At 41.2% G+C, this 24,863-nt stretch overlaps 1 protein-coding gene across 1 annotated transcript in view; it reads left to right on the forward strand.

The window, feature by feature from the left end:
- The window catches only part of CUL9 (cullin 9), a gene marked incomplete in the record, with an annotated part of 1,346,550 nt that overhangs the window by 949,550 nt on the left and 372,137 nt on the right, over window positions 1–24,863 (forward strand).

A 24,863-nucleotide genomic window follows, 5' to 3' on the forward strand; every position in this document is an offset into this window, starting at 1 on the left:
TTGCTATACTTCCTAATATACACTGTTTTGTACAGGCTTTAGTTCTTATTAAGCCTGTCATTAAATCAATTTCTCCTCCTTGGAGTCTTAATTTGGTTCTGAAGGCTTTACAGGCTCCTCCATTTGAACCTATGCATTCTTTGGACATTAAACTACTTTCTTGGAAAGTGTTGTTCCTTTTGGCCATTTCTTCTGCTAGAAGAGTTTCTGAGTTATCTGCTCTTTCTTGTGAGTCTCCTTTTCTGATTTCTTTCATGTAATTAGCAAGAGTCCATGAGCTAGTGACGTATGGGATATACATTCCTACCAGGAGGGGCAAAGTTTCCCAAACCTCAAAATGCCTATAAATACACCCCTCACCACACCCACAATTCAGTTTTACAAACTTTGCCTCCGATGGAGGTGGTGAAGTAAGTTTGTGCTAGATTCTACGTTGATATGCGCTCCGCAGCAAGTTGGAGCCCGGTTTTCCTCTCAGCGTGCAGTGAATGTCAGAGGGATGTGAGGAGAGTATTGCCTATTTGAATGCAGTGATCTCCTTCTACGGGGTCTATTTCATAGGTTCTCTGTTATCGGTCGTAGAGATTCATCTCTTACCTCCCTTTTCAGATCGACGATATACTCTTATATATACCATTACCTCTGCTGATTCTCGTTTCAGTACTGGTTTGGCTTTCTACAAACATGTAGATGAGTGTCCTGGGGTAAGTAAATCTTATTTTCTGTGACACTCTAAGCTATGGTTGGGCACTTTGTTTATAAAGTTCTAAATATATGTATTCAAACATTTATTTGCCTTGACTCAGAATGTTCAACGTTCCTTATTTTTCAGACAGTCAGTTTCATATTTGGGATAATGCACTTGAATTAATCATTTTTTTCTTACCTTCAAAAATTTGACTCTTTTTTCCCTGTGGGCTGTTAGGCTCGCGGGGGCTGAAAATGCTTCATTTTATTGCGTCATTCTTGGCGCGGACTTTTTTGAAGCAAAAAATTATTTTCCGTTTCCGGCGTCATACGTGTCGCCGGAAGTTGCGTCATTTTTTGACGTTATTTTGCGCCAAAAATGTCGGCGTTCCGGATGTGGCATCATTTTTGGCGCCAAAAGCATTTAGGCGCCAAATAATGTGGGCGTCTGATTTGGCACTAAAAAATATGGGCGTCGCTTTTGTCTCCACATTATTTCAGTCTCATTTTTTCATTGCTTCTGGTTGCTAGAAGCTTGTTCTTTGGCATTTTTTCCCATTCCTGAAACTGTCATTTAAGGAATTTGATCAATTTTGCTTTATATGTTGTTTTTTCTCTTACATATTGCAAGATGTCTCACGTTGCATCTGAGTCAGAAGATACTACAGGAAAATCGCTGTCTAGTGCTGGATCTACCAAAGCTAAGTGTATCTGCTGTAAACTTTTGGTAGCTATTCCTCCGGCTGTTGTTTGTATTAATTGTCATGACAAACTTGTTAATGCAGATAATATTTCCTTTAGTAAAGTACCATTGCCTGTTGCAGTTCCTTCAACATCTAAGGTGCAGAATGTTCCTGATAACATAAGAGATTTTGTTTCTGAATCCATAAAGAAGGCTATGTCTGTTATTTCTCCTTCTAGTAAACGTAAAAAATCTTTTAAAACTTCTCTCCCTACAGATGAATTTTTAAATGAACATCATCATTCTGATTCTGATGACTCTTCTGGTTCAGAGGATTCTGTCTCAGAGATTGATGCTGATAAATCTTCATATTTATTTAAAATGGAATTTATTCGTTCTTTACTTAAAGAAGTACTAATTGCTTTAGAAATAGAGGATTCTGGTCCTCTTGATACTAATTCTAAACGTTTAGATAAGGTATTTAAATCTCCTGTGGTTATTCCAGAAGTTTTTCCTGTTCCTAATGCTATTTCTGCAGTAATTTCCAAAGAATGGGATAAATTGGGTAATTCATTTACTCCTTCTAAACGTTTTAAGCAATTATATCCTGTGCCGTCTGACAGATTAGAATTTTGGGACAAAATCCCTAAAGTTGATGGGGCTATTTCTACCCTTGCTAAACGTACTACTATTCCTACGTCAGATGGTACTTCGTTTAAGGATCCTTTAGATAGGAAAATTGAATCCTTTCTAAGAAAAGCTTATCTGTGTTCAGGTAATCTTCTTAGACCTGCTATATCATTGGCTGATGTTGCTGCAGCTTCAACTTTTTGGTTGGAAACTTTAGCGCAACAAGTAACAGATCATGATTCTCATGATATTATTATTCTTCTTCAGCATGCTAATAATTTTATCTGTGATGCCATTTTTGATATTATCAGAGTTGATGTCAGGTTTATGTCTCTAGCTATTTTAGCTAGAAGAGCTTTATGGCTTAAGACTTGGAATGCTGATATGGCTTCTAAATCAACTCTACTTTCCATTTCTTTCCAGGGTAACAAATTATTTGGTTCTCAGTTGGATTCTATTATCTCAACTGTTACTGGTGGGAAAGGAACTTTTTTTACCACAGGATAAAAAATCTAAGGGTAAAAACAGGGCTAATAATCGTTTTCGTTCCTTTCGTTTCAACAAAGAACAAAAGCCTAATCCTTCATCCTCAGGAGCAGTTTCAGTTTGGAAACCATCTCCGGTCTGGAATAAATCCAAGCCTGCTAGAAAGGCAAAGCCTGCTTCTAAGTCCACATGAAGGTGCGGCCCTCATTCCAGCTCAGCTGGTAGGGGGCAGGTTACGTTTTTTCAAAGAAATTTGGATCAATTCTGTTCACAATCTTTGGATTCAGAACATTGTTTCAGAAGGGTACAGAATTGGTTTCAAGATGAGACCTCCTGCAAAGAGATTTTTTCTTTCCCGTGTCCCAGTAAATCCAGTGAAAGCTCAAGCATTTCTGAATTGTGTTTCAGATCTAGAGTTGGCTGGAGTAATTATGCCAGTTCCAGTTCCGGAACAGGGGATGGGGTTTTATTCAAATCTCTTCATTGTACCAAAGAAGGAGAATTCCTTCAGACCAGTTCTGGATCTAAAAATATTGAATCGTTATGTAAGGATACCAACGTTCAAGATGGTAACTGTAAGGACTATCTTGCCTTTTGTTCAGCAAGGGCATTATATGTCCACAATAGATTTACAGGATGCATATCTGCATATTCCGATTCATCCAGATCATTATCAGTTCCTGAGATTCTCTTTTCTGGACAAGCATTACCAGTTTGTGGCTCTGCCGTTTGGCCTAGCTACAGCTCCAAGAATTTTTACAAAGGTTCTCGGTGCCCTTCTGTCTGTAATCAGAGAACAGGGTATTGTGGTATTTCCTTATTTGGACGATATCTTGGTACTTGCTCAGTCTTTACATTTAGCAGAATCTCAAACGAATCGACTTGTGTTGTTTCTTCAAGATCATGGTTGGAGGATCAATTTACCAAAAAGTTCATTGATTCCTCAGACAAGGGTAACTTTTCTGGGTTTCCAGATAGATTCAGTGTCCATGACTCTGTCTTTAACAGACAAGAGACGTCTAAAATTGATTTCAGCTTGTCGAAACCTTCAGTCACAATCATTCCCTTCGGTAGCCTTATGCATGGAAATTCTAGGTCTTATGACTGCTGCATCAGACGCGATCCCCTTTGCTCGTTTTCACATGCGACCTCTTCAGCTCTGTATGCTGAATCAATGGTGCAAGGATTACACAAAGATATCTCAATTAATATCTTTAAAACCGATTGTTCGACACTCTCTAACGTGGTGGACAGATCACCATCGTTTAATTCAGGGGGCTTCTTTTGTGCTTCCGACCTGGACTGTAATTTCAACAGATGCAAGTCTCACAGGTTGGGGAGCTGTGTGGGGATCTCTGACGGCACAAGGAGTTTGGGAATCTCAGGAGGTGAGATTACCGATCAATATTTTGGAACTCCGTGCAATTTTCAGAGCTCTTCAGTTTTGGCCTCTTCTGAAGAGAGAATCGTTCATTTGTTTTCAGACAGACAATGTCACAACTGTGGCATACATCAATCATCAAGGAGGGACTCACAGTCCTCTGGCTATGAAAGAAGTATCTCGAATTTTGGTTTGGGCGGAATCCAGCTCCTGTCTAATCTCTGCGGTTCATATCCCAGGTATAGACAATTGGGAAGCGGATTATCTCAGTCGCCAAACGTTGCATCCGGGCGAATGGTCTCTTCACCCAGAGGTATTTCTTCAGATTGTTCAAATGTGGGAACTTCCAGAAATAGATCTGATGGCGTCTCATCTAAACAAGAAACTTCCCAGGTATCTGTCCAGATCCCGGGATCCTCAGGCGGAGGCAGTGGATGCATTATCACTTCCTTGGAAGTATCATCCTGCTTATATCTTTCCGCCTCTAGTTCTTCTTCCAAGAGTAATCTCCAAGATTCTGAAGGAATGCTCGTTTGTTCTGCTGGTAGCTCCGGCATGGCCTCACAGGTTTTGGTATGCGGATCTTGTCCGGATGGCCTCTTGCCAACCGTGGACTCTTCCGTTAAGACCAGACCTTCTGTCACAAGGTCCTTTTTTCCATCAGGATCTGAAATCCTTAAATTTAAAGGTATGGAGATTGAACGCTTGATTCTTGGTCAAAGAGGTTTCTCTGACTCTGTGATTAATACTATGTTACAGGCTCGTAAATCTGTATCTAGAGAGATATATTATAGAGTCTGGAAGACTTATATTTCTTGGTGTCTTTCTCATAATTTTTCTTGGCATTCTTTTAGAATACCGAGAATTTTACAGTTTCTTCAGGATGGTTTAGATAAGGGTTTGTCCGCAAGTTCCTTGAAAGGTCAAATCTCTGCTCTTTCTGTTCTTTTTCACAGAAAGATTGCTATTCTTCCTGATATTCATTGTTTTGTACAAGCTTTGGTTCGTATAAAACCTGTCATTAAGTCAATTTCTCCTCCTTGGAGTTTGAATTTGGTTCTGGGAGCTCTTCAAGCTCCTCCATTTGAACCTATGCATTCATTGGGCATTAAATTAATTTCTTGGAAAGTTTTGTTCCTTTTGGCCATCTCTTCTGCCAGAAGAGTTTCTGAATTATCTGCTCTTTCTTGTGAGTCTCCTTTTCTGATTTTTCATCAGGATAAGGCGGTGTTGCGAACTTCTTTTGAATTTTTACCTAAAGTTGTGAATTCCAACAACATTAGTAGAGAAATTGTGGTTCCTTCATTATGTCCTAATCCTAGGAATTCTAAGGAGAAATCGTTGCATTCTTTGGATGTTGTTAGAGCTTTGAAATATTATGTTGAAGCTACTAAGTCTTTCCGAAAGACTTCTAGTCTATTTGTTATTTTTTCCGGTGCTAGAAAAGGCCAGAAAGCTTCTGCCATTTCTTTGGCATCTTGGTTGAAATCTTTAATTCATCTTGCCTATGTTGAGTCGGGTAAAACTCCGCCTCAGAGGATTACAGCTCATTCTACTAGGTCAGTTTCTACTTCCTGGGCGTTTAGGAATGAAGCTTCGGTTGATCAGATTTGCAAAGCAGCAACTTGGTCCTCTTTGCATACTTTTACTAAATTCTACCATTTTGATGTATTTTCTTCTTCTGAAGCAGTTTTTGGTAGAAAAGTACTTCAGGCAGCGGTTTCAGTTTGAATCTTCTGCTTATGTTTTTCATTAAACTTTATTTTGGGTGTGGATTATTTTCAGCAGGAATTGGCTGTCTTTATTTTATCCCTCCCTCTCTAGTGACTCTTGTGTGGAGAGATCCACATCTTGGGTAATCATTATCCCATACGTCACTAGCTCATGGACTCTTGCTAATTACATGAAAGAAAACATAATTTATGTAAGAACTTACCTGATAAATTCATTTCTTTCATATTAGCAAGAGTCCATGAGGCCCGCCCTTTTTTTGTGGTGGTTATGATTTTGTATAAAGCACAATTATTCCAATTCCTTATTTTATATGCTTTCGCACTTTTTTATCACCCCACTTCTTGGCTATTCGTTAAACTGAATTGTGGGTGTGGTGAGGGGTGTATTTATAGGCATTTTGAGGTTTGGGAAACTTTGCCCCTCCTGGTAGGAATGTATATCCCATACGTCACTAGCTCATGGACTCTTGCTAATATGAAAGAAATGAATTTATCAGGTAAGTTCTTACATAAATTATGTTTTTTCATCAGGATAAGGCAGTTTTGCGGACTTCTTTTCAATTTTTACCTAAGGTTGTGAATTCTAATAACATTAATAGCGAAATTGTTGTCCCTTCCTTATGTCCTAATCCTAAGAATTCTTTGGAAAGATCCTTACATTCTTTGGATGTGGTAAGAGCTTTGAAATATTATGTGGAAGCTACTAAAGATTTCAGGAAGACTTGCAGTCTATTTGTTTTATTTTCTGGTCCTAGGAAAGGTCAGAAGGCTTCTGCTATTTCCTTGGCTTCTTGGTTGAAACTTTTGATTCATCAAGCTTATTTGGAGTCGTGTCAGGCCCCGCCTCTGAGAATTACAGCTCATTCTACTAGATCAGTCTCCACTTCGTGGGCTTTTAAGAATGAAGCTTCAGTTGATCAGATTTGCAAAGCGGCAACTTGGTCCTCTTTGCATACATTTACTAATTTCTACCGTTTTGATGTATTTGCTTCTTCGGAAGCAGTTTTTGGTAGAAAAGTTCTTCAGGCAGCTGTTTCAGTTTGATTCTTCTGCTTTTGATTTAAGTTTTTTTTTTTTCTTTCAATTATGAAAATAAACTTTTTTTTTTTTTTTTGGAGTTGTGGATTAATTTTTTTCAGCGGAAAATGGCTGTTTTTATTTTATTCCCTCCCTCTCTAGTGACTCTTGAGTGAAGAGCCACATCTTGGGTATTGCTATCCCATACGTCACTAGCTCATGGACTCTTGCCAATTACATGAAAGAAAACATAATTTATGTAAGAACTTACCTGATAAATTCATTTCTTTCATATTGGCAAGAATCTGAGGCCCACCCTTTTTTATGGTGGTTATGATTTTTTGTATAAAGCACAATTATTTCCAAATGTCTTTTGTTGATGCTTTCTACTCCTTTCTTTATCACCCCACTGCTTGGCTATTCGTTAAACTGAATTGTGGGTGTGGTGAGGGGTGTATTTATAGGCATTATGAGGTTTGGGAAACTTTGCCCCTCCTGGTAGGATTGTATATCCCATACGTCACTAGCTCATGGACTCTTGCCAATATGAAAGAAATGAATTTATCAGGTAAGTTCTTACATAAATTATGTTTTTTTTTCTCATTTAAAGGAACAGTAACGTTTTTTATGTGAAGAATGTATTAAAATGTATTTTCTTTTCTGATCTTACTCCCTTTAAGACAACAATTGCTGTTTGGGAGTTTGTTACCAATAGTCAAGTTATGCCACAAGGTTCTCCTATCGGTGTTCCTTGAAATTTTATGCTGCCCAAACTATTTTATGACCCACAGGCAGTGCTCTGCGATTCCTAGCTAAGACCTTGCTTTTGCTTTTCATAGCGATGTCTGTTTGCAGCGGTGTCTGTTGTTTTTGGCTGGTTTCTGCACGACAGAAATAAACCATTCTTTTAAAATTTAAAGAGACAGTAACATTTTTTCTGTATGACTTCTATTACAGGAATTGCGGCTGTTTTTGTTTGTTCATTCATCCTTTGTGACGTAGGATGGTACAAACTCTCACGAGCATGAGTTTCTTTAAGACTTTAAGAGACAGTTACGTCTTGTTCTGTGGGCATTGTATTTAATGACTTTCATCTGTTTTTCTTTGTTAGTTCATCTCTTAGGACTGAGGATGAGACAAACGCACTCAAGCCTAGAGTTAATTTTCAGAATTGAAAGAACAGCTATTCCCTTTACATGATTGTTTTTTGGGAGTCTGTTAACAACTGGCCACTTATTTCCCCAGACCAAGGAGCTAATGTAGCCTAGTGGTTAGCTTTGTGGCTTCACAGCACAAAGGTTGTTGGTTCGTATCCAGGTGCTGGATGACCATTTAAGCAGTGCCCTGCCTGTCATTTGGCACTCCACTCGGGGTTATGTGACATTCTATGTTTTTACATAAGGTTTAGAATTATTATTCTGACGGTTTCTCCATGTTGCTGAGAATTTCCGTTTCAGATGGAATTGGTGCCTTGGGCGTTTTATATTTATATTTACAGTTTCCCATAGCCGTATCAGCTACAAGGCTGGATGACGTTCCTTAGGGGAAAGGAGTGGTTTCGAAAATCACTACATGAATTTAGCTTCCCCTTGAGGATGGTTCTAATGGGTTCCATTTAGTTATGGGACACTCTCCAGGGTTTCCAATGGCAACCATCTGTGTCCTTTGCTGCCGTCACTGGTGTGGCGGCATATTGGTTAATTCATTTATTTCACTTCTCCCTTCCAGTTATCACGCTGGGAGCGTTTGATGGCCCTATTCCAGCTCTTGGTATATTTTGATAGAGCCTTAGTTTTATGGCTATGTGTTCTATGGCTAAGATCTTGGTGACCGCATAGCTTGCTGTTGCATCAGGAACACGCTTCGGTGCGGAGGGCAGTCTTTCCCTTCTCACTCGAGTTTCAGGCTCGGATGTTTCCTCTAAGAGTCAGTTTCTGCTTTCTAAATTGTCTGAGGATCAGATAAGGAGAACCGTCCTTAAGCTGCGTAGGCCATCTCTCGGACCTGGGAGTGATTGCTCCAGTTCTAATATTGGTGGATTTATAGGCTTCATATCTTCATGTTCTTATCCACAGAGATCATTACAAGTTCCTGAGGTTTGCCTTTCTGAACGAACATTTTCAGTTCGGTACTCTGCCTTTTGGTCTGGCCACAGCGCCCAGACTTTCACAATGGTTCTGGGGTTTTCTGCTGGCGGTTTTAGGACCGCGGGATGTTGCAGGGGCGTCTTATCTAGACAATATTCTGATCAAGGCGTCGTCTTATCAACTGGCAAAATCTCATACCGACATTGTTCTGTCCTTTCAGAGCACTCATGAGGGGAAGGTAAATCTGGAATAGAGTTTGCTAGTTCCATAGACCAGGGTTCCCTTCTTGGGAACTCCAATCGGCTATCTATCCATGAAACTCTTTTTGATGGAGGTCAGAAGATTAAAGATTCTGTACTCATGCCGAGCACTTCAGTCCAATCCTCGGCCGTCAGTGGCTCTGTGTATCATTCTGGTTGCTCGTTTTCATCTCGGTCCTCTGCAACTGTACATGCAGGGGGCAGACTCTCTCTTTTTTAGACGTTTGGTTCCAGGATGTACAGGACCCTTGGGTCCTGGAGGTTGTATCTCAAGGATACAGGATAGGATTCAAGTCTCATCCGCCCAGGGGCAGATTCCTACTCTGCAATCTGTCTGCAAGACCAGAAAAGAGGTCTGCCGTCTTAGGTTGCATACGGGATCTCTCCTCTCTAGGAGTAATTGTCACGGTACCTACAGCAGAAAGAGGTTTGGGGTTTTATTTAAACCTTTTCGTGGTTCCAAAGAAGGAGGGAACTTTTCGTCCAATTCTGGATCTAAAATGCCTAAACAAGTTTCTGAGTGTTCCCTCTTTCAAGATGGAGACAATACTGTCAATCCTTCCTCTGGTTCAGGAAGGACAGTTTATGACCACAATAGACCTGAAGGATGCATACCTTCCAGTCCCGATTCACAGGGAACATTTTCAGTTCCTGAGGTTTGCTTTTCTGGACCAGCACTTCCAGTTCATATCTCTTCCATTTGGCCTGGCTACTGCTCCAAGAATATTTACAAAGGTTCTGGGGGCTCTTCTAGCCGCTGCCAGAACATGAGGTATTGCAGTAGCGCCTTACCTGGACGATATCTTGGTACAGGCACCATCTTTTCGTCTAGCGGAAGAACATTTGGAGTCCCTTCTCAATCTTCTTTGATCACATGGATGGAAGATAAACTTGGGGGAAAAAAATTCTGTGAACTATAATAGACTCCATATCCATGCGAATTTTCCTCACATGTCTTGCCCTCCAGGCCTCCTCGAGACCCTCAATGACTCAGTGTATGGAGGTAATCGGACTCATGGTGTCCTGCATGGACATCATTCCTTTTGCCAGATTCCATCTCAGACCCTTACAACTATGCATGCTGAGACAATGGAACAGCGACCATTCAGATCTCTCTCAACAGATCATGCTGGAAAGCCAGTCTAGAGACTCGCTTTCCTGGTGGCTCTGTCCAGATCATCTGTCTCAAGGCACGTGCTTTTTGAGACCATCCTGGGAGATTGTGACTACGAACGTAAGCCTTTCCAGCTGGGGAGCTGTTTGGGGTGTCTAGGAGGCACAAGGTCTGTGGACTTGGGAGCAATATTTCGGAACTCCGGGCAATATTCAATGCCTTGCAGACTTGGCCCCTTCTGGGTTCATCCCAGTTTATTAGATTCCAATCAGACAATATAACCTCAGTTGCCTATATCAACCATCAGGGGGGAACGAGAAGTTCCTTGGCGATGAGAGAAGTATCTCAGATACTAGAGTGGGCAGAGATTTACAAATGTATGCTGTCAGCGATCCGTATTCTGGTTGTGGACAACCGGGAAGTGAACTTCCTCAGCAGGTAATTTTTTCACTCAGGGGAATGGTCTCTTCACCCTGAGGTGTTTGTAGAGATATGCAGCGAGTGGGGGACGCCGGAGATAGAGCTCAGGGCATCCCGCCTCAATACCAAGCAACTCAGGTACGGGTCGGGGATCCTCAGGCGGAATTGATAATGCCCTATCAGTACCATGGAGGTTCAGACTCGTATATCTTTTTCCTCCATTACTGCTGCTCCTTCGTGTGGATCAAGCAGGAGCGAGCATTAGTGATTCTGATTGCTCCATCGTGGCTCCGTAGGACGTGGTTTGCGGATCTGGTGGGGATGTCCTCATCTCCTCAGTGGAGGTTACCTTGTCGCAGGAATCTGCTGATGCAGGGTCCCTTCGTTTATCAAAATCTAGATTCTCTGAGGCTGACTGCATGGAGATTGAACGCGCTTAGTCTTAGCCAAGAGAGGGGTTTCTGAGAGTGTTATCGACACTCTGGTTCAAGCTCGTAAGCCAGTTACTCGTCGTATCTACCATAAAGTGTGAACAACTTATTTGTACTGCTGTAAAGAGTGTGGCTTTTCCTGGCATAAGGTTAAGGTTGCTAGAATTTTAGCTTCCCTTCAGGATGGACTAGAGAAGGGTTTATCTGCTAGTTCCCTGAAGGGACAGATATCGGCCCTGTCTGTGTTACTGCACAAAAGATTGACTGAGCTTCCAGGTGTGCAGTCCTTTGTTAAGGCTCTGGCTAGGATCACAAAGGTGTTTAGATCTGGGACTCTGCCTTGTAGCCTCAATCTTGTTCTTAGTGTTTTGCAGCAGGCTACGTTTGAGCATATGCATACTAGTGACAATCAATTGTTATCTTGGAAGTACCTCTGCGCGCAGAGTTTCTGAGATTTCTGTTTTGCAATGTGATCCCCCTTATCTAGTTTTTCATGCTGATAAGGCAGTTTTACTTACTAATGTAGGTTTCCTCCCTAAGGTGGTGTCGGATCCCAACATTAATCAAGAAATTGTTGTTCCTTCCTTGTGTCCTAATCCTTCTTCAGCGAAGGAACGCTTTCTTCATAATCTAGATGTGGTTTTGGGCCTTGAAGTTCTGTCTTGGGGCTACTAAGGAATTCAGACAATCTTCTTTGTTTGTCATCTATACAGGGAACCGTAAGGGACAGAAGGCTACTACGACTTCTCTATCTTTCTGGTTGAGGAGTGTCATCCGCTTAGCTTATAAGACAGTGGGACGACAGCCTCCTAAGAGGATAACGGCTCATTCCACTAGAGCAGTGGCTTTCTCTTGGGCTTTTAAAAACGAAGCCTCAATGGATCAGATTTGTAAGACAGCTACCTAGTCCTCCATACACAATTTTTCTAAAAAGTTTGATTCGACTGAAGCAGCTTTCGGGAGAAAAGTTTTGCAGGCATTGGTGCCTTCCTCTTTTTTCTGTTTCCTCCCGTTATTCATTCAGTGTCCTATGGAGCTTGGGTATAGTTTCCCAACAGTAAGGAATGAAGTCGTGGACTCTCCCTGTCTTATGGAAGGAAAACATAATTTCTTTTACAAGATATGACGAGTCCACAGATTTCATCCTTACTTGTGGGAAATCGCCTCCTGGTCAGCAGGAAGTGGCAAAGAGCTCCACAGCAGAGCTGCATATATAGCCCTTCCCTCCACCTCCACTCATTCTCTTTGCCTGTGTTAGTGATAGTAAGAGGTAAAGTGAGGTGCTTAGTTTAGATTCTTCAATCAATAATTTTTTTGTTTATAAATGGTGCCAAAGTGTACTATTTTATTACAGAACAGCTTTAGGCTGTGGGATCTGGTGGATTTTTGTCTCCACTGTGCCTCCCAGGATTCTGCTGCTTTGATGTACAGAGTCTTAGACGATATTAACTTTTCTGTTTCACAGGACCTCAGGAGGATATAAAAGGGCACCTCTTGACACTGTGAAGGCTCAGCAGCAAGGTAAGTGCAGTTCTTATTTCTCTTGTTAAGTGTATCCAGTCCACGGATCATCCATTACTTGTGGGATATTCTCCTTCCCAACAGGAAGTTGCAAGAGGATCACCCACAGCAGAGCTGCTATATAGCTCCTCCCCTCACTGCCATATCCAGTCATTCTCTTGCAACTCTCAACAAAGATGGACGTAGTAAGAGGAGAGTGGTGTATTATAGTTAGTTTTTTAACTTCAATCAAAAGTTTGTTATTTTTAAATGGTACCGGAGTGTACTGTTTCATCTCTGGCAGCATTAGAAGAAGAATCTGCCTGTGATTTCTATGATCTTAACAGAAGTAACTAAGATCCATTGCTGTTCTCACATATTCTGAGTAGTGAGGTAACTTCAGAGAGGGAATGGCGTGCAGGTTTTCCTGCAATAAGGTATGTGCAGTTAATATTTTTCTAGGGATGGAATTTGCTAGAAAATGCTGCTGATACCGGATTAATGTAAGTAAAGCCTTAAATGCAGTGATAGCTACTGGTATCAGGCTTATTAATAGAGATGCATACTCTTATAAAAGTGTAATATAAAACGTTTGCTGGCATGTTTAATCGTTTTTATATATGTTTGGTGACAAAACTTATTGGGGCCTAGTTTTTTTCCACATGGCTGGTTTGATTTTTGCCTAGAAACAGTTCCTGAGGCTTTCCACTGTTGCAATGGGAAGGGCCTATTTTAGTGCTTTTCTGTGCAGATAAAAATACTGACAGAGACATTCAGCTTCTTCCTGCATGATCCAGGACATCTCTGAAGGGCTCAAAAGGCTTCAAAGTCGTGTTTGAGGAGGGTAACAATCACAGTAGACTGTGGCAGTTGTTGTGACTGTGTTTAAAAAACGTTTTTGTCATTTATTATTCTGTTTTTGTTATTAAGGGGTTAATCATCCATTTGCAAGTGGGTGCAATGCTCTGCTGACTTGTTACATACACTGTAAAAATTTTGTTAGTGTAACTGCCTTTTTTCACTGTTATTTCAAATTTTGTCAAAATTTGTTTCTCTTAAAGGCACAGTAACGTTTTTTTATATTGCTTGTTAACTTGCTTTAAAGTGTTTTCCAAGCTTGCTAGTCTCATTGCTAGTCTGTACAAACATGTCTGAAACAGAGGATACTTGTTAATTATGTTTAAAAGCCATGGTGGAGCCCCATAGGAGAATGTGTACTAAATGTATTGATTTCACCTTAAACAGTAAAGATCAGTCTTTATCTATAAAAGAATTGTCACCAGAGGGGTCTGTCGAGAGGGAAGTTATGCCAACTCTCTCCCCACGTGTCGGACCCTTCGCCTCCCGCTCAAGGGACGCACGCTATTATGGCGCCAAGTACATCAGGGACGCCCATAGCGATTACTTTGCAGGACATGGCTGCAATCATGAATAATACCCTGTCAGAGGTATTATCCAGATTGCCTGAATTGAGAGGCAAGCGCGATAGCTCTGGGGTTAGACGAGATACAGAGCGCGTAGATGCTGTAAGAGCCATGTCTGATACTGCATCACAATATGCAGAACCTGAGGACGGAGAGCTTCAGTCTGTGGGTGACGTCTCTGAATCGGGGAGACCTGATTCAGAGATTTCTAATTTTAAATTTAAGCTTTAGAACCTCCGTGTATTGCTTGGGGAGGTATTAGCTGCTCTGAATGACTGTGACACAATTGCAGTGCCAGAGAAATTGTGTAGGCTGGATAAATACTATGCAGTGCCGGTGAGTACTGATGTTTTTCCAATACCTAAAAGGCTTACAGAAATGATTAGTAAGGTGTGCCCTTTTCCCCACCTCCTATATTTAGAATTTTTTTTTCCAATAGATGCCACTACACGGGACTTATGGCAGACTGTCCCTAAGGTGGAGGGAGTAGTTTCTACTTTAGCAAAGCATACCACTATCCCGGTTGAGGACAGTTGTGCTTTTTCAGATCCAATAGATAAAAAAATTAGAGGGTTACCTTAAGAAAATGTTTATTCAACAAGGTTTTATTTTACAGCCCCTTGCATGCATTGCGCCTGTCACTGCTGCGGCGGCATTCTGGTTTGAGGCCCTGGAAGAGGCCATCCATACAGCTCCATTGACTGAAATTGTTGACAAGCTTAGAACTCTTAATCTAGCTAATTCATTTGTTTCTGATGCCATTGTTCATTTGACTAAACTAACGGCTAAGAATTCCGGATTCGCCATCCAGGCGCGTAGGGCTCTATGGCTCAAATCCTGGTCAGCTGATGTGACTTCAAAGTCTAAATTACTCAACATTCCTTTCAAGGGGCAGACCTTATTCGGGCCTGGTTTGAAAGAAATTATTGCTGACATTACTGGAGGTAAGGGTCATATCAAATCAAAGGCCAAACAGTCTAATTTTCGTGCCTTTCGAAATTTCAAGGCAGGTGCAGCATCAACTTCCTCTGCTTCAAAACAAGAGGAAACTTTTGCTCAATCCAAGCAGGCCTGGAAACATAACCAGTCCTGGAACAAGGGCAAGCAGGCCAGAAAGCCTGCTGCTGCCTCTAAGACAGCATGAAGGAGCGGCCCCCTATCCGACAACGGATCTAGTAGGGGGCAGATTCTCTCTCTTCGCCCAGGCGTGGGCAAGAGATGTTCAGGATCCCTGGGCGTTGGAGATCATATCTCAGGGATATCTTCTGGACTTCAAAGCTTCTCCTCCACAAGGGAGATTTCACCTTTCAAGATTATCTGCAAACCAGATAAAGAAAGAGGCATTCCTAAGCTGCGTACAAGATCTCCTTGTAATGGGAGTGATCCATCAAGTTCCGCGGACGGAACAAGGACAGGGGTTTTATTCAAATCTGTTTGTGGTTCCCAAAAAAGAGGGAACCTTCAGACCAATTTTGGATTTAAAGATCCTAAACAAATTCCTCAGAGTTACGTCATTCAAGATGGAAACTATTCGAACCATTTTACCCATGATCCAAGAGGGTCAGTACATGACCACAGTGGACTTAAAGGATGCCTACCTTCACATTCCAATTCACAAGAATCATCATCGGTTCCTGAGGTTTGCCTTTCTAGACAGGCATTACCAATTTGTAGCTCTTCCATTCGGGTTGGCTACAGCCCCAAGAATTTTTTCAAAGGTTCTGGGCTCACTTCTGGCGGTCCTAAGACCGCGAGGCATAGCGGTGGCTCCTTACCTGGACGATATCCTGATACAGGCGTCAAGCTTTCAAATTGCCAAATCTCATACAGAGATAGTTCTGGCATTCCTGAGGTCGCATGGGTGGAAAGTGAATGAAGAAAAGAGTTCTCTATCTCCTCTCACGAGGGTTTCCTTCCTAGGGACTCTAATAGATTCTGTAGAAATGAAAATTTACCTGACGGAGTCCAGGTTATCAAAACTTCTAAATGCTTGCCGTGTTCTTTACTCCATTCCGCGCCCCACGGTGGCTCAGTGCATGGAAGTTATCGGCTTAATGGTAGCGGCGATGGACATAGTGCCATTCGCGCGCCTGCATCTCAGACCGCTGCAATTATGCATGCTCAGTCAGTGGAATGGGGATTACACAGATTTGTCCCCTCTACTAAATCTGGATCAGGAAACCAGAGATTCTCTTCTCTGGTGGTTATCTCGGGCCCATCTGTCCAAGGGTATGACCTTTCGCAGACCAGATTGGACAATTGTAACAACAGATGCCAGCCTTCTAGGTTGGGGTGCAGTCTGGAACTCCCTGAAGGCTCAGGGTTCATGGACTCAGGAGGAGAAACTCCTCCCAATAAATATTCTGGAGTTAAGAGCAATATTCAATGCTCTTCTGGCTTGGCCTCAGCTAGCAACACTGAGGTTCATCAGATTTCAGTCGGACAACATCACGACTGTGGCTTACATCAACCATCAAGGGGGAACCAGGAGTTCCCTAGCGATGTCAGAAGTCTCCAAGATAATTCGCTGGGCAGAGACTCACTCTTGCCACCTGTCAGCGATCCATATCCCAGGTGTAGAGAACTGGGAGGCAGATTTTCTAAGTCGTCAGACTTTTCATCCGGGGGAATGGGAACTCCATCCGGAGGTGTTTGCTCAATTGGTTCTCCGTTGGGGCAAACCAGAATTGGATCTCATGGCGTCTCGCCAGAACGCCAAGCTTCCTTGTTACGGATACAGGTCCAGAGACCCAGAAGCGGCACTGATAGATGCTCTAGCAGCACCTTGGTTCTTCAACCTGGCTTATGTGTTTCCACCGTTTCCTCTGCTCCCTCGTCTGATTGCCAAAATCAAACAGGAAAGAGCATCGGTGATATTGATAGCGCCTGCGTGGCCACGCAGGACCTGGTATGCAGACCTAGTGGACATGTCATCCTTTCCACCATGGACTCTGCCTCTGAGACAAGACCTTCTAATACAAGGTCCTTTCAATCATCCGAATCTACTTTCTTTCATGTAATTAGCAAGAGTCCATGAGCTAGTGACGTATGGGATATACATTCCTACCAGGAGGAGCAAAGTTTCCCAAACCTCAAAATGCCTACAAATACACCCCTCACCACACCCACAAATCAGTTTTACAAACTTTGCCTCCTATGGAGGTGGTGAAGTAAATTTGTGCTAGATTCTACGTTGATATGCGCTCTGCAGCAGGTTGGAGCCCGGTTTTCCTCTCAGCGTGCAGTGAATGTCAGAGGGATGTGAGGAGAGTATTGCCTATTTGAATTCAATGATCTCCTTCTACGGGGTCTATTTCATAGGTTCTCTGTTATCGGTCGTAGAGATTCATCTCTTACCTCCCTTTTCAGATCGACGATATACTCTTATATATATACCATTACCTCTGCTGTTTTTCGTTTCAGTACTGGTTTGGCTTTCTACAAACATGTAGATGAGTGTCCTGGGGTAAGTAAGTCTTATTTTCTGTGACACTCTAAGCTATGGTTGGGCACTTTTTTAATAAAGTTCTAAATATATGTATTCAAACATTTATTTGCCTTGACTCAGGATGTTCAACATTCCTTATTTTCAGACAGTCAGTTTCATATTTGGGATAATGCACTTGAATCAATTATTTTTCTTACCTTAAAAATTTGACTTTTTTCCCTGTGGGCTGTTAGGCTCGCGGGGGCTGAAAATGCTTCATTTTATTGCGTCATTCTTGGCGCAGACTTTTTTGGCGCAAAAAATCTTTTCTGTTTCCGGCGTCATACGTGTCGCCGGAAGTTGCGTCATTTTTGACGTTCTTTTGCGCCAAAAATGTCGGCGTTCCGGACGTGGCGTCATTTTTGGCGCCAAAAGCATTTAGGCGCCAAATAATGTGGGCGTCTTATTTGGCGCTAAAAAAATATGGGCATCGCTTTTGTCTCCACATTATTTAAGTCTCATTTTTCTTTGCTTCTGGTTGCTAGAAGCTTGTTCCTTGGCATTTTTTCCCATTCCTGAAACTGTCATTTAAGGAATTTGATCAATTTTGCTTTATATGTTGTTTTTTCTCTTACATATTGCAAGATGTCTCACGTTGCATCTGAGTCAGAAGATACTTCAGGAAAATCGCTGTCTGGTGCTGGAACTACCAAAGCTAAGTGTATCTGCTGTAAACTTTTGGTAGCTGTTCCTCCAGCTGTTGTTTGTATTAATTGTCATGACAAACTTATTAATGCAGATAATATTTCCTTTAGTAATGTACCATTACCTGTTGCAGTTCCATCAACATCTAATGTTCAGAATGTTCCTGATAACATAAGAGATTTTGTTTCTGAATCCATCAAGAAGGCTATGTCTGTTATTCCTCCTTCTAGTAAACATAAAAAATCTTTTAAAACTTCTCTTTATACAGATGAATTTTTAAATGAACATCATCATTCTGATTCTAATGACTCTTCTGGTTCAGAGGATTCTGTCTCAGAGGTTGATGCTGATAAATCTTCATATTTATTTAAAATGGAATTTATTCGTTTTTTACTTAAAAAAGTACTAATTGCTTTAGAAATTGAGGATTCTGGTCCTCTTGATACTAAATCTAAACGTTTAGATAAGGTCTTTAAATCTCCTGTGGTTATTCCAGAAGTTTTTCCTGTTCCTGGTGCTATTTCTGAAGTAATTTCCAGAGAATGGAATAATTTGGGTAATTCATTTACTCCTTCTAAATGTTTTAAGCAATTATATCCTGTGCCGTCTGACAGATTAGAATTTTGGGACAAAATCCCTAAAGTTGATGGGGCTATTTCTACCCTTGCTAAACGTACTACTATTCCTACGTCAGATGGTACTTCGTTTAAGGATCCTTTAGATAGGAAAATTGAATCCTTTCTAAGAAAAGCTCATCTGTGTTCAGGTAATCTTCTTAGCTGATGTTGCTGCAGCTTCAACTTTTTGGTTGGAAACTTTAGCGCAACAAGTAACAGATCATGATTCTCATAATATTATTGTTCTTCTTCAACATGCTAATAATTTTATCTGTGATGCCATTTTTGATATTATCAGAGTTGATGTCAGGTTTATGTCTCTAGCTATTTTAGCTAGAAGAGCTTTATGGCTTAAAACTTGGAATGCTGATATGTCTTCTAAATCGACTCTACTTTCCATTTCTTTCCAGGGTAACAAATTATTTGGTTCTCAGTTGGATTCTATTATCTCAACTGTTACTGGTGGGAAAGGAACTTTTTTACCACAGGATAAAAAATCTAAGGGTAAAAACAGGGCTAATAATCGTTTTCGTTCCTTTCGTTTCAACAAAGAACAAAAACCTGATCCTTCATCCTCAGGAGCAGTTTCAGTTTGGAAACCATCTCCAGTCTGGAATAAATCCAAGCCTTCTAGAAAAGCAAAGCCAGCTTCTAAGTCCACATGAAGGTGCGGCCCTCATTCCAGCTCAGCTGATAGGGGGCAGGTTACGTTTTTTCAAAGAAATTTGGATCAATTCTGTTCACAATCTTTGGATTCAGAACATTGTTTCAGAAGGGTACAGAATTGGTTTCAAGATAAGACCTCCTGCAAAGAGATTTTTTCTTTCCCGTGTCCCAGTAAATCCAGTGAAAGCTCAAGCATTTCTGAAATGTGTTTCAGATCTAGAGTTCGCTGGAGTAATTATGCCAGTTCCAGTTCTGGAACAGGGGCTGGGGTTTTATTCGAATCTCTTCATTGTACCAAAGAAGGAGAATTCCTTCAGACCAGTTCTGGATATAAAAATATTGAATCGTTATGTAAGGATACCAACGTTCAAAATGGTAACTGTAAGGACTATCTTGCCTTTTGTTCAGCAAGGGCATTATATGTCCACAATAGATTTACAGGATGCATATCTGCATATTCCGATTCATCCAGATCATTATCAGTTCCTGAGATTCTCTTTTCTGGACAAGCATTACCAGTTTGTGGCTCTGCCGTTTGGCCTAGCTACAGCTCCAAGAATTTTTACAAAGGTTCTCGGTGCCCTTCTGTCTGTAATCAGAGTACACGGTATTGTGGTATTTCCTTATTTGGACGATATCTTGGTACTTGCTCAGTCTTTACATTTAGCAGAATCTCATACGAATCGACTTGTGTTGTTTCTTCAAGATCATGGTTGGAGGATCAATTCACTAAAAAGTTCATTGATTCCTCAGACAAGGGTAACCTTTCTGGGTTTCCAGATAGATTCAGTGTCCATGACTCTGTCTTTGACAGACAAGAGACGTCTAAAATTGATTTCAGCTTGTCGAAACCTTCAGTCACAATCATTCCCTTCGGTAGCCTTATGCATGGAAATTCTAGGTCTTATGACTGCTGCATCGGACGCGATCCCCTTTGCTCGTTTTCACATGCGACCTCTTCAGCTCTGTATGCTGAATCAATGGTGCAGGGATTACACAAAGATATCTAAATTAATATCTTTAAAACCCACACTCTCTAACGTGGTGGACAGATCACCATCGTTTAATTCAGGGGGCTTCTTTTGTTCTTCTGACCTGGACTGTAATTTCAACAGATGCAAGTCTTACAGGTTGGGGAGCTGTGTGGGGATCTCTGACGGCACAAGGAGTTTGGGAATCTCAGGAGGTGAGATTACCGATCAATATTTTGGAACTCCGTGCAATTTTCAGAGCTCTTCAGTCTTGGCCTCTTCTGAAGAGAGAATCGTTCATTTGTTTTCAGACAGACAATGTCACAACTGTGGCATACATCAATCATCAAGGAGGGACTCACAGTCCTCTGGCTATGAAAGAAGTATCTCAAATTCTGGTTTGGGCGGAATTCAGCTCCTGTCTAATCTCTGCGGTTCATATCCCAGGTATAGACAATTGGGAAGCGGATTATCTCAGTCGCCAAACGTTGCATCCGGGCGAATGGTCTCTTCACCCAGAGGTATTTCTTCAGATTGTTCAAATGTGGGAGCTTCCAGAAATAGATCTGATGGCGTCTCATCTAAACAAGAAACTTCCCAGGTATCTGTCCAGATCCCGGGATCCTCAGGCGGAAGCAGTGGATGCATTATCACTTCCTTGGAAGTATCATCCTGCCTATATCTTTCCGCCTCTAGTTCTTCTTCCAAGAGTAATCTCCAAGATTCTGAAGGAATGCTCGTTTGTTCTGCTGGTAGCTCCGGCATGGCCTCACAGGTTTTGGTATGCAGATCTTGTCCGGATGGCCTCTTGCCATCCGTGGACTCTTCCGCTAAGACCAGACCTTCTGTCGCAAGGTCCTTTTTTCCATCAGGATCTCAAATCCTTAAATTTAAAGGTATGGAGATTGAACGCTTGATTCTTGGTCAAAGAGGTTTCTCTGACTCTGTGATTAATACTATGTTACAGGCTCGTAAATCTGTATCTAGAGAGATATATTATAGAGTCTGGAAGACTTATATTTCTTGGTGTCTTTCTCATCATTTTTCTTGGCATTCTTTTAGAATTCCGAGAATTTTACAGTTTCTTCAGGATGGTTTAGATAAAGGTTTATCCGCAAGTTCTTTGAAAGGACAAATCTCTGCTCTTTCTGTTCTTTTTCACAGAAAGATTGCTAATCTTCCTGATATTCATTGTTTTGTACAAGCTTTGGTTCGTATAAAACCTGTCATTAAGTCAATTTCTCCTCCTTGGAGTTTGAATTTGGTTCTGGGGGCTCTTCAAGCTCCTCCTTTTGAACCCATGCATTCATTGGACATTAAATTACTTTCTTCTGCCAGAAGAGTCTCTGAATTATCTGCTCTTTCTTGTGAGTCTCCTTTTCTGATTTTTCATCAGGATAAGGCGGTGTTGCGAACTTCTTTTGAATTTTTACCTAAGGTTGTGAATTCCAACAACATTAGTAGAGAAATTGTGGTTCCCTCATTATGTCCTAATCCTAAGAATTCTAAGGAGAAATCGTTGCATTCTTTGGATGTTGTTAGAGCTTTGAAATATTATGTTGAAGCTACTAAGTCTTTCCGAAAGACTTCTAGTCTATTTGTTATCTTTTCCGGTTCTAGAAAAGGCCAGAAAGCTTCTGCCATTTCTTTGGCATCTTGGTTGAAATCTTTAATTCATCATGCTTATGTCGAGTCGGGTAAAACTCCGCCTCAAAGGACTACAGCTCATTCTACTAGGTCAGTTTCTACTTCCTGGGCGTTTAGGAATGAAGCTTCTGTTGATCACATTTGCAAAGCAGCAACTTGGTCCTCTTTGCATACTTTTACTAAATTCTACCATTTTGATGTATTTTCTTCTTCTGAAGCAGTTTTTGGTAGAAAAGTACTTCAGGCAGCGGTTTCAGTTTGAATCTTCTGTTTATGTTTTTCATTAATTTTTATTTTGGGTGTGGATTATTTTCAGCAGGAATTGGCTGCCTTTATTTTATCCCTCCCTCTCTAGTGACTCTTGCGTGGAAAGATCCACATCTTGGGTAGTCATTATCCCATACGTCACTAGCTCATGGACTCTTGCTAATTACATGAAAGAAAACATAATTTATGTAAGAACTTACCTGATAAATTCATTTCTTTCATATTAGCAAGAGTCCATGAGGCCCGCCCTTTTTTGTGGTGGTTATGATTTTTTTGTATAATGCACAATTATTCCAATTCCTTATTTTATATGCTTTTTTCTTATCACCCCACTTCTTGGCTATTCGTTAAACTGATTTGTGGGTGTGGTGAGGGGTGTATTTGTAGGCATTTTGAGGTTTGGGAAACTTTGCCCCTCCTGGTAGGAATGTATATCCCATACGTCACTAGCTCATGGACTCTTGCTAATATGAAAGAAATGAATTTATCAGGTAAGTTCTTACATAAATTATGTTTTCTCTGAGACTGACTGCATGGAGATTGAACACTTGATCCTATCAAAGCGTGGCTTCTCCGAGTCAGTAATTGATACCTTAATACAGGCACGAAAGCCTGTCACCAGGAAAATTTACCACAAGATATGGTGTAAATATCTTCATTGGTGTGAATCCAAGAATTACTCATGGAGTAGGGTTAGGATTCCTAGGATATTGTCCTTCCTCCAAGAGGGTTTGGACAAAGGATTATCAGCTAGTTCTTTAAAGGGACAGATTTCTGCTCTGTCTATTCTTTTACACAAGCGTCTTGCAGAAGTTCCAGACGTTCAGGCATTTTGTCAGGCTTTAGTTAGAATTAAGCCTGTGTTTAAACCTGTTGCTCCTCCATGGAGCTTAAACTTGGTTCTTAAAGTTCTTCAAGGGGTTCCGTTTGAACCCCTTCATTCTATTGATATTAAACTTCTTTCATGGAAAGTTCTTTTTCTGATGGCTATTTCCTCGGCTCGAAGAGTCTCGGAGTTATCTGCCTTACATTGTGATTCTCCTTATCTGATCTTTCATTCAGATAAAGTTGTTCTGCGTACAAAACCTGGGTTTTTACCTAAGGTGGTTTCTAACAAGAATATCAATCAAGAGATTGTTGTTCCATCATTATGTCCTAATCCTTCTTCAAAGAAGGAACGTCTTTTGCATAATCTAGACGTAGTCCGTGCCTTGAAGTTTTACTTACAGGCTACTAAAGATTTTCGCCAAACATCTAACCTGTTTGTTGTTTACTCTGGACAGAGGAGAGGTCTGAAGGCCTCGGCAACCTCTCTTTCTTTTTGGCTTCGGAGTATAATCTGTTTAGCCTATGAGACTGCTGGACAGCAGCCTCCTGAAAGGATTACAGCTCATTCTACTAGAGCTGTGGCTTCCACCTAGGCCTTTAAAAATGAGGCCTCTGTTGAACAGATTTGCAAGGCTGCAACTTCATACTTTTTCCAAATTTTACAAATTTGATACTTTTGCTTCTTCGGAGGCTGTTTTTGGGAGAAAGGTTCTACAGGCAGTGGTTCCTTCCGTTTAAGTTCCTGCCTTGTCCCTCCCATCATCCGTGTACTTTAGCTTTGGTATTGGTATCCCACAAGTAATGGATGATCCGTGGACTGGATACACTTAACAAGAGAAGACATAATTTATGCTTACCTGTTAAATGTATTTCTCTTGTAGTGTATCCAGTCCACGGCCCGCCCTGTCCTTTTCAGGCAGGTCTAAATTTTAATTAAACTACAGTCACCACTGCACCCTATAGTTTCTCCTTTCTCGGCTTGTTTCGGTCGAATTACTGGATATGGCAGTGAGGGGAGGAGCTATATAGCAGCTCTGCTGTGGGTGATCCTCTTGCAACTTCCTGTTGGGAAGGAGAATATCCCACAAGTAATGGATGATCCGTGGACTGGATACACTGCAAGAGAAGTAAATTTATCAGGTAAGCATAAATTATGTTTTTTCTGGGGAACAGACTCAGATGGACTGTATTTTACTTATGCTGGGGATTGATATGTAAGTACAACAGTGACAGAACCAGACATTCTAGAGTTGATATCCTAGAAGCGCTGGTATACATATATACATAATGTCATAAGGTACCAAGTTCTCTATATTTATTTAAGATGGTGAAATTGGGGTATTTGTGTATTCACTTACTAGACACTTGTGTGACCCTTGAAGCGCTAGGGAGTTTTTTGTGGGGGCTTACGTTTTGTGGCTGGAGACACAAGGGTTAACAGTTTGCTGTATGTTTATTCCGGAGTATTTTTTTCTCTGGTTAATGGCGGATGTTGTTTAATTTCTCAATGTGCGTCACATTACGCCCACGATGGGCAGAGCTTGACTGCGCGTTTTCATAGCGCAGTCAGTTAGTGATAGTGTGATCGTCAACAGTTTCTTGCCTGTTCCGTATGCGTATGTGGTTATAGCTTGTTCCGGTCACAGGTTGAGGTAGGAGCTTCAGCAGTGCTGCGGCGAGGGTGACAAAGCCTTTATTTTTTGGTAGTTTATGCCTTATTTTGGGGATTTGTACCAAGTTATTATACATGGTGTAAGAGGGAAGGTGTTTTATTAGAGTTTCTCTTTTGCAATATATGAAAACGGATCATTTGTCATTTAAAGATAAATAAAAAGACGTTTATATCTGTTCTTTGAATTTTAAAGATACAGTACTCAATTTTT

This window comes from Bombina bombina, chromosome 4 (genome assembly GCF_027579735.1).
Source record: "Bombina bombina isolate aBomBom1 chromosome 4, aBomBom1.pri, whole genome shotgun sequence".
Taxonomy (NCBI): Eukaryota; Metazoa; Chordata; class Amphibia; order Anura; family Bombinatoridae; genus Bombina; species Bombina bombina.